Source organism: Suncus etruscus, chromosome 5, assembly GCF_024139225.1.
Source record: "Suncus etruscus isolate mSunEtr1 chromosome 5, mSunEtr1.pri.cur, whole genome shotgun sequence".
Classification (NCBI taxonomy): Eukaryota; Metazoa; Chordata; class Mammalia; order Eulipotyphla; family Soricidae; genus Suncus; species Suncus etruscus.
In genome coordinates, this window is record NC_064852.1 from 119,914,212 (window position 1) to 119,924,398 (window position 10,187).

Sequence of the window (10,187 nt, forward strand, 5' to 3'; positions counted from 1 at the left end):
AACAGAATGTTGTCCACTGTGAGTCATTCCCAGCAGGTCTAGCCTGGCTCCCTAGAGAAGATCAGCATGTCAGTTCTGCTCTACTATTGTGGCTGCTGTTGTAGTAAGAGAAGATAATAGCTAGGTTTTTCTCTTTTTCTCTTTCTTCTTTCTTTCTTTCTTTCTTTCTTTCTTTCTTTCTTTCTTTCTTTCTTTCTTTCTTTCTTTCTTTCTTTCTTTCCTTTCTCTCTTTCTTTTCTCTCTTCTTTCTTTCTCTTTCTTTTCTCTCTTCTTTCTTTCTTTCTCTGTTTCTCTTTTCTCTCTTTCTTTCTTTCTTTCTTTCTTTCTTTCTTTCTTTCTTTCTTTCTTTCTTTCTTTCCTTTCTCTCTTTCTTTTCTTTCTTTTTTCTTTCTCTTTCTTTTCTCTCTTCTTTCTTTCTTTCTCTGTTTCTCTTTTCTCTCTTTCTTTCTTTCTTTCTTTCTTTCTTTCTTTCTTTCTTTCTTTCTTTCTTTCTTTCTTTCTTTCTTTCTTTCTTTCTTTCTTTCTTTCTTCTTTCTTTCTTTATTGGTTTCAAACAACTACTTTATGATGTGAAACTGTTGAATATTTCTTGTAAGGGAATGAATCGTTCTTTTTTGTTTGTTTCTATCCAACCTTGAGCTCTTAAATATTTTTTTCTTTTTTTCTTTTTTTTTTCCTTTTGGTTTTTGGGCCACACCCGGTGGCGCTCAGGGGTTACCTCCTGGCTATCTGCTCAGAAATAGCTCCTGGCAGGCACGGGGGGACCATATGGGGTGCCAGGATTCGAACCAACGACCTTACATCCTGGATCGGCTGCTTGCAAGGCAAACGTGCTGTGCTATCTCTCCGACAAGCTCTTAAATATTTAACCAAAATCATAAGTGCCATCTTGCATACCAGAGAGGATTGCTTTTTCACTCACTATTAGAAGTGGCAAATGTACCTTTGGTCTTTACCTCCCAGTCAGCATTCATCTACTCCCTTCCTCTGTCCTAAAATATTCTGATCAAGTCTTGGGACTTATCTTTTTTTTTTTTTTTTTTTTTTTTTTTTTGCCAAGTTGGGGACCAGATGAAAACAGAGCTTATTTTGTTCATGCTGAACATGGAGAGCCCTTAATCAGCTGTTTTGAATTAAAGGTTGAATTTTTTTTCATGTTTTAGAGATCACAGAATTGTTAATTATATGGATCAAGGCTTAAAGAACTAAATAATATCTAAAAATGTTTGTAAGTGGCCTTTAGGTCACCTATGTGTGTACATTGGGAGTGGGATGGAATGAAATAGAGGCAGGTGAAACTTGGAAAGGAGAAAGCAGAATGGAAACAGAGGAATGCCTGTTAAGGGTGTGTGCATATACATATGATGGCCTGAGGGGAGACTCCTTCATGTGACATACACTGCTGTCATTTGGGAGCTTAGCTAGGCCTTCACTGAGTGGTTTAGTTCATTCATGTAAAGAGGCTCTTCCCTGGCCTCTCTTTGCAAAGGTTTCATAGGCCTGCTCAGTGAAAGCATGCAGGCTGTCTCTGAGGATGGAAATAGCACTGAACTGACAGTTATGGCTGGTTCTGCTCTTGGCTCTCCCACCTGCTAGCTGACTGACTTCTCAGCTCAGGGGGTTTTATTCTTTCTGGAAAACAGAGAGTTTAGGTTTAAATAGTGTAAAAGAAAAGCTCAGTCAGCTATGAGAATCTGAGAGCTTCTGTATTTCTTGGCTGCTTTCAGAAGCTAGACTAGCCAGAAATGAGCCTCCTGGCAGCTATAATGACAGAGGCCTGAAGCTGAACATTAATTCCAACATCTAGGCATGGACTAGGATTGAGACATAGGGATGGATCTAGAGAATGTTTGCTCTCTCTACTATGATTCTTGGAATTATGGGACAAAAATAAAGACAACTGTTTATACTAAATTCATTCATCCACAGATAGAGTCAAGTTCTCTGTACTTAAGGGAGGTATTACTAATTAGATAATTAGGATCTTTATTATTAATTACTTAAAATTTTGAGGAAGAAAAATAAAAGAGACAATGTAAATAAGGTTGGAGCAAGAAGAAAAATAATAGGTTAAACACCTTTTTCTTTGTAGTCTATACATTGGTCTCTAAATGTGTAGTCTATATTTCTCTGTATCACCCAATACATCCTACGATATCTCTGAAAATTGGTGATGAGAGAAAGGGGGAAATCAGAAACATGCTTATCCAGCAGTTTCCAGTGGATAAGGAAATTCTTTGCAAAATTTTACTTTGAGGACAAGAGTATATCTATATATGTCACTGTTTAGTTCACTAAAAATATGCAACAAGACTTCTGATTTTCATTTCACAAGTTAATCTTTATTTACTTATTCCCCCCTCCTGAAATGTTTTTTAAAACAGTATGTACCTAGAACAATTAGATTTTGTGTATCCTGTCAAATTTTAGTAGAAGGCAAATTTTTATAACCAAATTATAAGACTGTCAGAACCAAGGCTTATTTATTATGGAAACATTGACAGAATGTTAACTATCGTGGCTTTAGTGATACATACACCACTGAGCTAGAATTTCCAAATTGAGAAAATTTCAAAATTATTTAGTGTCTATTTTAATGTCCTTCCCTGAACATTGCGAACCATTTCTTCTATTTCAAGGATATGTGATCTGTGTTTTGGAATGTAATTTTAGATTTGACATCAACATATACAACACTTGAAAAATATATCTTAATGCTGCCGATATTTTTATGAAACTACAAAACTTGTTCTTGTTTCCTGAGCAATTGATATAAAAAGCAAGACATAACAGTGAAGTAGAAACAGCCATTTGATGATTGATCTTAAGCTTAACTCTCAATAATTAAATCTTTTAATTAGTAACATTTTGTTTTTCACTTCTCCACTATAATTGGGAAGGGAAGAGGATCCTCAAATCCAACTATTTCTTTAAAAATTGTCACCTTAGTGCAACCCGGATGGTGGAGAATACACGCCAGACATTTCTCAAGCACTTGAGAACAGAAATTCCTGATACTTCTGTTTCCAAGATTTACCATGCTTCCTAGATCTAGGTTAAGCCTTACTTATTTTTATTTTTATTTCTTTTTCATTTTTTTTTAGAAATCAGAGGCACCATAATTCACAGTACTCTTAAGCTTTATAATGGAAAAATTGAAAAATAAGGAGATGACTGAGAAATTGAGTCCCTGTTGTAAATGATAACTCATTATGTAAAACTTTATTTTCTAGCCGAGGGACCTGTGAACAGAAATCTCTCCCTCCCCACTCTGCCTCCTAGGTAATCAAATGTGGAGTCAATCAGTGTCTGGAATCATTCCTGACTTTTTAGCAGCCAGAACCCCCTACTTCTGCATGGAATGAAAATGAACATGACAGAAAAGAGGGAGTAGCTCAAAAGAAAGCGAACACCACGTCCCAGGTGGAAGGATTCGGATGAAGATGATCTACTATGTATGATGCCAATTTTTTCAGAGCTTTTTCCTCCTTCACTTCATGAAAGAGGTGTTGATACCAGAAGTGTAGAACTAGGGAAGGAGATAGAGACAAGAAACATTTGCCTTTCAGGGTAATGCACAAAAACAGGCACTGCCCACTTCTGAGTAGCACAGGAGAGGATGGAAAAGTAAGAGAAGAAAGTGAAAGTCACTCACTAGTGGGGGCACCTTCTGGATGTCATTCGCTCGGTCTAGTAATAATTTCTCCTTACCAGTAACCTTTGGCTCCCAGATGCTTTCTGAAATATCCTTCTCTGTTTCTTTCCTGTTCCGTAAAACTACCAAACCGCCCCATCTAGCAACGTATTTGTACTGAAACAGATGAAAGAAGAATGGGGAGGGAAAACAGCCTGTCTTTGATGGGCTCCTTGATCAGAAATGTGTGTCAAAGGTCAAAAAAGCTGCGCTCCAGAGTCTCTTAAACATGTCATTGTCATAATATAAAAACTGACTTACTAACTTAGATTATTTGGAGAGTTAAGTGCTTGTGTTATTGCAAATTAAACTAATTAGTATCATTTCCTGACAGCTGCAGCGAGTGTTAGCAATTCCACGAGTTTTCTTCAGCCGTTCATGGGGTGGGGGGGCGGCGGTTTGTGTGTGGGGATGTGCAGAGAGGAGACAGATTTGTGATTTAATGGGCTGGAATCGGCTTATCATACTAAGGGCATGTCATTCCACTCAACAGAGAATAGCTTCCACTCCCCATCCGTCCTCCCTTCCGCTGTTCTTGTGATCCTATTAACTTAATACACAGGAAGAAGCCTACAGATGTCAATTGTCGGGGGGGCTTGTCAAATAGCCATGAGATGTCAACGTGTCAAAACCTGGCCATCATATTTCCCTTTCAGAACTGCTGGATTATTTTCAACCAGAATTGAAGCTTCCCATAAAATACGCTGGAACTCATTTTCCACCACTGCTAGCTTAATTGTGAGAAAGCAGCTTTATAAATATGGCCCAGCTGAGCTTCCAGCTTCTTCTGGAAGGGAACAACTTAAGCCAAAGGGCTGCAATATCTGATCCGTTTTTCCTCTGTTACGAATGGTTCAAGGACAAATAACGTGTTTTCTGACATAGTGCACAGGCAAACTTACAATTACTTCACTCTATTAGACACAAACAAATAAGGAAATGCTCAAACTGAATACTATCAGCCATTACCTGGTGCTCAGAATAATGAATAATTTTGAAGGTTTAAAAAGAGGAGTGAAAGTAGCAGAAACCATGAAGAAGAAAAGGTGGCAAGCGAGGAAGGAAAGGAAAAAATAATGTGAAAAGGAGAAATTAAAAATAAAAACTAGGCTCTCTAACATCATGTGGCAGGATTTGCCATGTTCATGGATTCTTATACTCCATTTCTGATTTTGTTCATGGCTCATGCTAATACTTTTCAGCTTATATTTAATCAAGAAGTAAAGCACTTGACCAAATCTCTGAGATTGTTTAAGGTAAACAAACTAACCAGTGAAGTGAGCTAAGAACAAGGATAAAGAAAGAAAAGTCTCTCTCTCTCTCTTTTTTTTTTTGCTCTGAAGACTTAAGTAACAGAACCTTAAAAATAATTCAATATTCCTCTGATAATAATTCAAGAGCAATTTGTTGATTTTTGCATGATTCATGGTAACTTTTTGCAAGGTAAGATACCCCAGAGAAGAGTAGGAAGATGGGAAGAAGATTCATTATACTACTTTAGACTCACCAATTAAACCTAGAAACCTCTAAACTTGATATTTGGTATTTTTTATGCTCATAGTGTATTAAAACTGTTTGGATGAAGGTAACTGGGATCAGAAAATTGAGAGAAGAATCGAATGGCAAGGTAGAGACTTGGATAGATCTTTGAATCTCTTCAAATATTTCTTGAAAGGCAGCAAGAGTGCTAAAACATGTACAAATTCATTTTCCTTTTTGTGGTTGGGGGGGTTTGGGCCATACCCGGCGGTGCTCAGGGGTTACTCCTGGCTATCTGCTCAGAAATAGCTCCTGGCAGGCACGGGGACCATATGGGACGCCAGGATTCGAACCAACCACCTTAGGTCCTGGGTTGTCTGCTTGCAAGGCAAACACCGCTGTGCTATCTCTCTGGCCCCACATATACAAATTCTTGAGCAGAGAGTAATTCTACATCCAGGGAGAGAATTCAGAATGAGACATAAATGTGGGTACTAAGATAATGTCAGTATTATTGTTTGCTCTTCCTGGTAACAACTAATATAAAACACCTTAAAATGCACTGGACTAAAGAAACTGCATAGAGCTACACAATGAAAAACTGCAACTACTCAAAAGAAACAAGGCAGGTCAGTGGTACTAATGTGGACCAGCTTTAATATAAGTTATGAACTTAAAAAAAGGCAAGAGAGAGAAGCCTATATGGTATACTATAACTTATTTTTCAAAAGACAAAAGTTAGGATATATATTTTTTCATTATCATAAACTATCTATGGAAATATACACAAAAATCTCGTAACCATAGTTGCTATAGGAAAGAATTTGAGTAACTGGGGTTCCAAAGGAGAAGCACTTTTTACCATATGCTGCTTCATGCTGCTTGTCTATTTTTTCCAGTGTGTAGAATACAGATATTGCCTGAAACATTAGTTGATTTTTAAAATTTTAATCTCAAAGGCACTTCCTATTATTTGATTTCTTCCAGAATTCTAGGCTCCCATCATATATCCAATTACATTTTGTAACAAATCCTAAAAAAGTTGCTGAATCTTTCCTTCCCTAACAACTTAATAAAGCCATGGGTCTACATCTTTAATGTGTGAAATCATTGTAAAATTACCAGTTTATATGGTGATGTTTATTCATTCTGTTCCATGCAATGGGACTGTTGCTTATTAAGTCCTAATATCAGAAGCCTCTTGCTTCAAGAGTGCTCAGAGTTCAAACCAGCAGGTGTTCTGATCATGGCATCTAATACATAGAAGGGACTCAGTTGGATTTGCTGGGTAAAGGAATGTTGCAGAATTTCAGAAGATTAAATCGCAGATGCTGCAAATCCTTAAGAATATTTTCACTGGTCCACAGTAAAATGAGAGTAGTTAAAACATGAACTAGATTTTTTTAAAGTTTGATTCACTTCAGCTTAATGTATATTCTTATATTGCGGTTTTCTGTATATCATAGATTAACATTCTTTCTCTTATAAAATAATGTGATTATAAATAATAATCGCCAATATTTATTTTTAAAGCCCCTGTTGATAAAAGTGAAAGTTTGGGCATTAAAAAAACATGAAAAGTAACTATGCCTAGCTCCCAAAGTATTTTTATTTGTTATAAATTATCTGAATAGAATTATAACAGCAGAAAAGACTTTTTCAAAATTCATTATTTTTGATGTCTGCATCAGTCAGCTTCTCAAACTCAACCTATTCTCAAAAGAGATATAAACCAAGTCGTGAAAAATTATGGGTTCACCAACCTCACAGGAGAAAGCTGGCGATCTCTCTTAGGAAGAGAGGCAGGGCAAGGAGTTTGATCCATTCCAGAGTCATTTTAGTTTCACCCACCGCCCACACATTGTTGCTTTGCTTATGTCTCTGCTTCATCATTCAACAACTCTGCAGAGACACAAATCCGACCAAAACTCTAGGCATGCTGGTATTTGGGCTGACATCAACAGGACTTTTTTGGAAGTGAGTATGGACACCCTCCTTCCTCAGGCTTCTTATATTTCTGGGAGGTCTGATAGCCAAAACACACCCACAAAAGCCACAATATCAGCTAAAGTGCTTGGAATTTCTGGACACATATGCAATCACGTGACAAATCCAAAAATTTTAGTACTGTCATCCAGTAGGATCACACCAATTTAGATGTCAATGTGGATTTGAAGTCACCTAATGTTCATAAACAAAATAAGGAACAAAAGGTAGCAACAAGAGAATAGTAAATGTTCTGATAATGACTTAATGATCTCATTGTGAGATAGAATAATTTTCATGGTGTTGTACTCTTTATTTTTTTTTACTTTTCCTTCTTTTCTCTTCTAATAATTTCACAACCTCTTACCTGGAAACAAATGTATTATGATCAACTATGTAACACATGTTCTTTAAAGATATTTAGATATGCTAAGATTAATTATATTTTATTAATTTATTTTCTCTTGATTGTTTACTTAGGATATTGTTTCTTAATGCCTATGAAAGAACTTTTCATTTGATACCTCCTTGATATGATTTGCTTTTAAAAATAATTATTTGGGGCTGGAATGATAGCACAGTGGGTAGAACATTTGCCTTGCATGTGACCAACCTGGGTTCGATCCCTGGCATCCCATATGGTCTCTCAAGCCTGCCAGGAGTGATTTCTGAGAGCAGAACCAGGGATAACCCTGAGTGTCACCAAGTGTAGAATCCAAACCTAAATAAATAAATAAAAATAATTCTCTAAAATGTGTTATTCTTTCATTAATTTTCACTTGTAAATAGTAACATTTTTTCTAAAATAACAGTTTAAGGAAGATTGAAAATGATCCCTATGACATTAAACTTAAACACCCATGAGAAAATTCTTTACACTTGATGAAAACCATTAGCAGGAAATCTAATCTCCCTTAATTCTCATTTCCCACTTAAACCCCACAACCAGAAAAGATTGCTCAGATTAACCAATAGAAAAACAATATTAGAGTTATGGCATCAATTTTAATTTGCTGACAAACTGTTGGCTTAATTCTTTCCTTCATGAATGAATTGGGCTTTTTTAGTTTGTTTTCTTGTTTATTGGTTTATTGTAATTTGGTATGACTGTTTTGGAGGGTATATATAAGATGTAGTGGGACTGAGTTTATTTCAGGAGGAATTACTGAGTGTTTAAGGCCTGATAACTAAGTACTAGGCACCAAGAATATATGTATGTCTGATCTCAGATTACTCACATTCTATCCAGTACTCATATATGTGTATAATTTAACATAATGCAGAAAAATAAATCTGTGTTCAGCAAAAATCTAAATAAATTACCATGAAAAGAAAAGAATTTGGATATATGTAATTTCACATGTATCAAGAGAGTTTTTGAAGGGGACTTTAGAATTGAATCTTAAAGAATAAAAGGTAGAAAGAGCCAGTGCAATGAAAGCAGTTCTCACACAACTTCCATTCATATGTCAATATTTTTCTCATTAGAAATTGAGCACTTAAGGTTCTGTTCTACTTTATTCTTTCTGCTTTAGCTTACCCTAGAACTTTACACTAGGGCTGCCCTATAGTAGGGAATTTAGGAAATGAATGAAGAACATGACTAAGCCATAAAATAAACCTTAAAAGGCCCTTGAAATTGAGATTACAATAGACTGTAAAGCAGGTAAAGAATTTGCCTTTCATAAAACTGACTTGGGTTTGATCCTCAATACCCTATATGTTCACTCAAGATAGAAGTAAACCCTTGCCTTTGGACAACCACTGATGGGTGTGGCCCAAAATCAAGACATGTAAAAAATAAAATTGAGATTACAATTCTCTAGCTTTTCGCATGTGCGATTAAAGGAACAATTTTAAAGAAATTATTACCCATGCCCAACATATAAATAATTATTTTCTTTTCCTTGGTGTAGAGAAATTTAACTTTTCTGGAACTTGATAGAGTTGAAGTGTTGGGTCCAAGTCACTGATCCCAACTGAAACTAATAACTTTCTACACTTTAAATGGTGTAAAAAGGGATGCTCAATAAATGTGGTTGACTTAGACAATCTCTAAGTCAGAGAAGTTGAAGCATATCCCATTTCAAAGAATATTCTTTGTTATATCTTTCAACAGGGAAAGAAGGGGAAACAAAACAACTTTTTTTCCTTTCTCTTCAACTTCCTCCTTCTTCTTTTACTCTATCACATTAACCTTATTCTTGCAGACATGGCTCATTTATTTTTATTCTATGCCTTATTCTACTTAGAAGGTCATTTTAGAAGTTCCTCAGAGTACATATTCATTTTCCATTTGTTTCAACCCACTAACTCACCTTTAGATTGAGCTATTTCACAAAAACCCCATTTTCTATCCTGGGTTACATAAATAAATGTCCAATATTTAATAGTGGCTGTTGTATACTATTATTTCAATTACTGAAACTGAAGACCCACCACCTTCTAAACACACTTACTCCTGAGATTAAGAAGTAGCATACAGGCAGCAACTGACCTATCTGAACCTGACACAACTTTTAAATAGAGAACAGGTAGATTTTTAAAACAGAATTCCTAAAACAAAGAAATATTCCACTATGGGTGACAGGAGGATGACTAAACTCTAAATAATGAACCACAATAAATGTCAGATCTTCAAATGAGATTAGATGATTTAACATTTTTGTGAGTATAAAAAGTTATCTCCACTTGTTTGGAGAGTGCTGTTTCCTCCTTAAAGATGCTTTTATTCTCAATGTCATGGAGTGTTTTACCCATGTGTTGTTCTATATACCTTATGGTTTCAGGTGTAATATCAAGATCTTTAATCCATTTGGATTTGACCTTTGTACATGGGGTTACCGAAGTTCGCTTTTTTGCAAGTGGCTAACCAGTTGTGCCAACACCACGTGTTGAAGAGGCTTTCCTTACTCTATTTATAATTTCTTGCTTCTTTATCAAAAATTAGGTGACTGTATGTCTGGGGAATATTCTCTGAGTTCTCAAGCCTATTCCACTGATTTGAGGGTCTGTCTTTATTCCAATA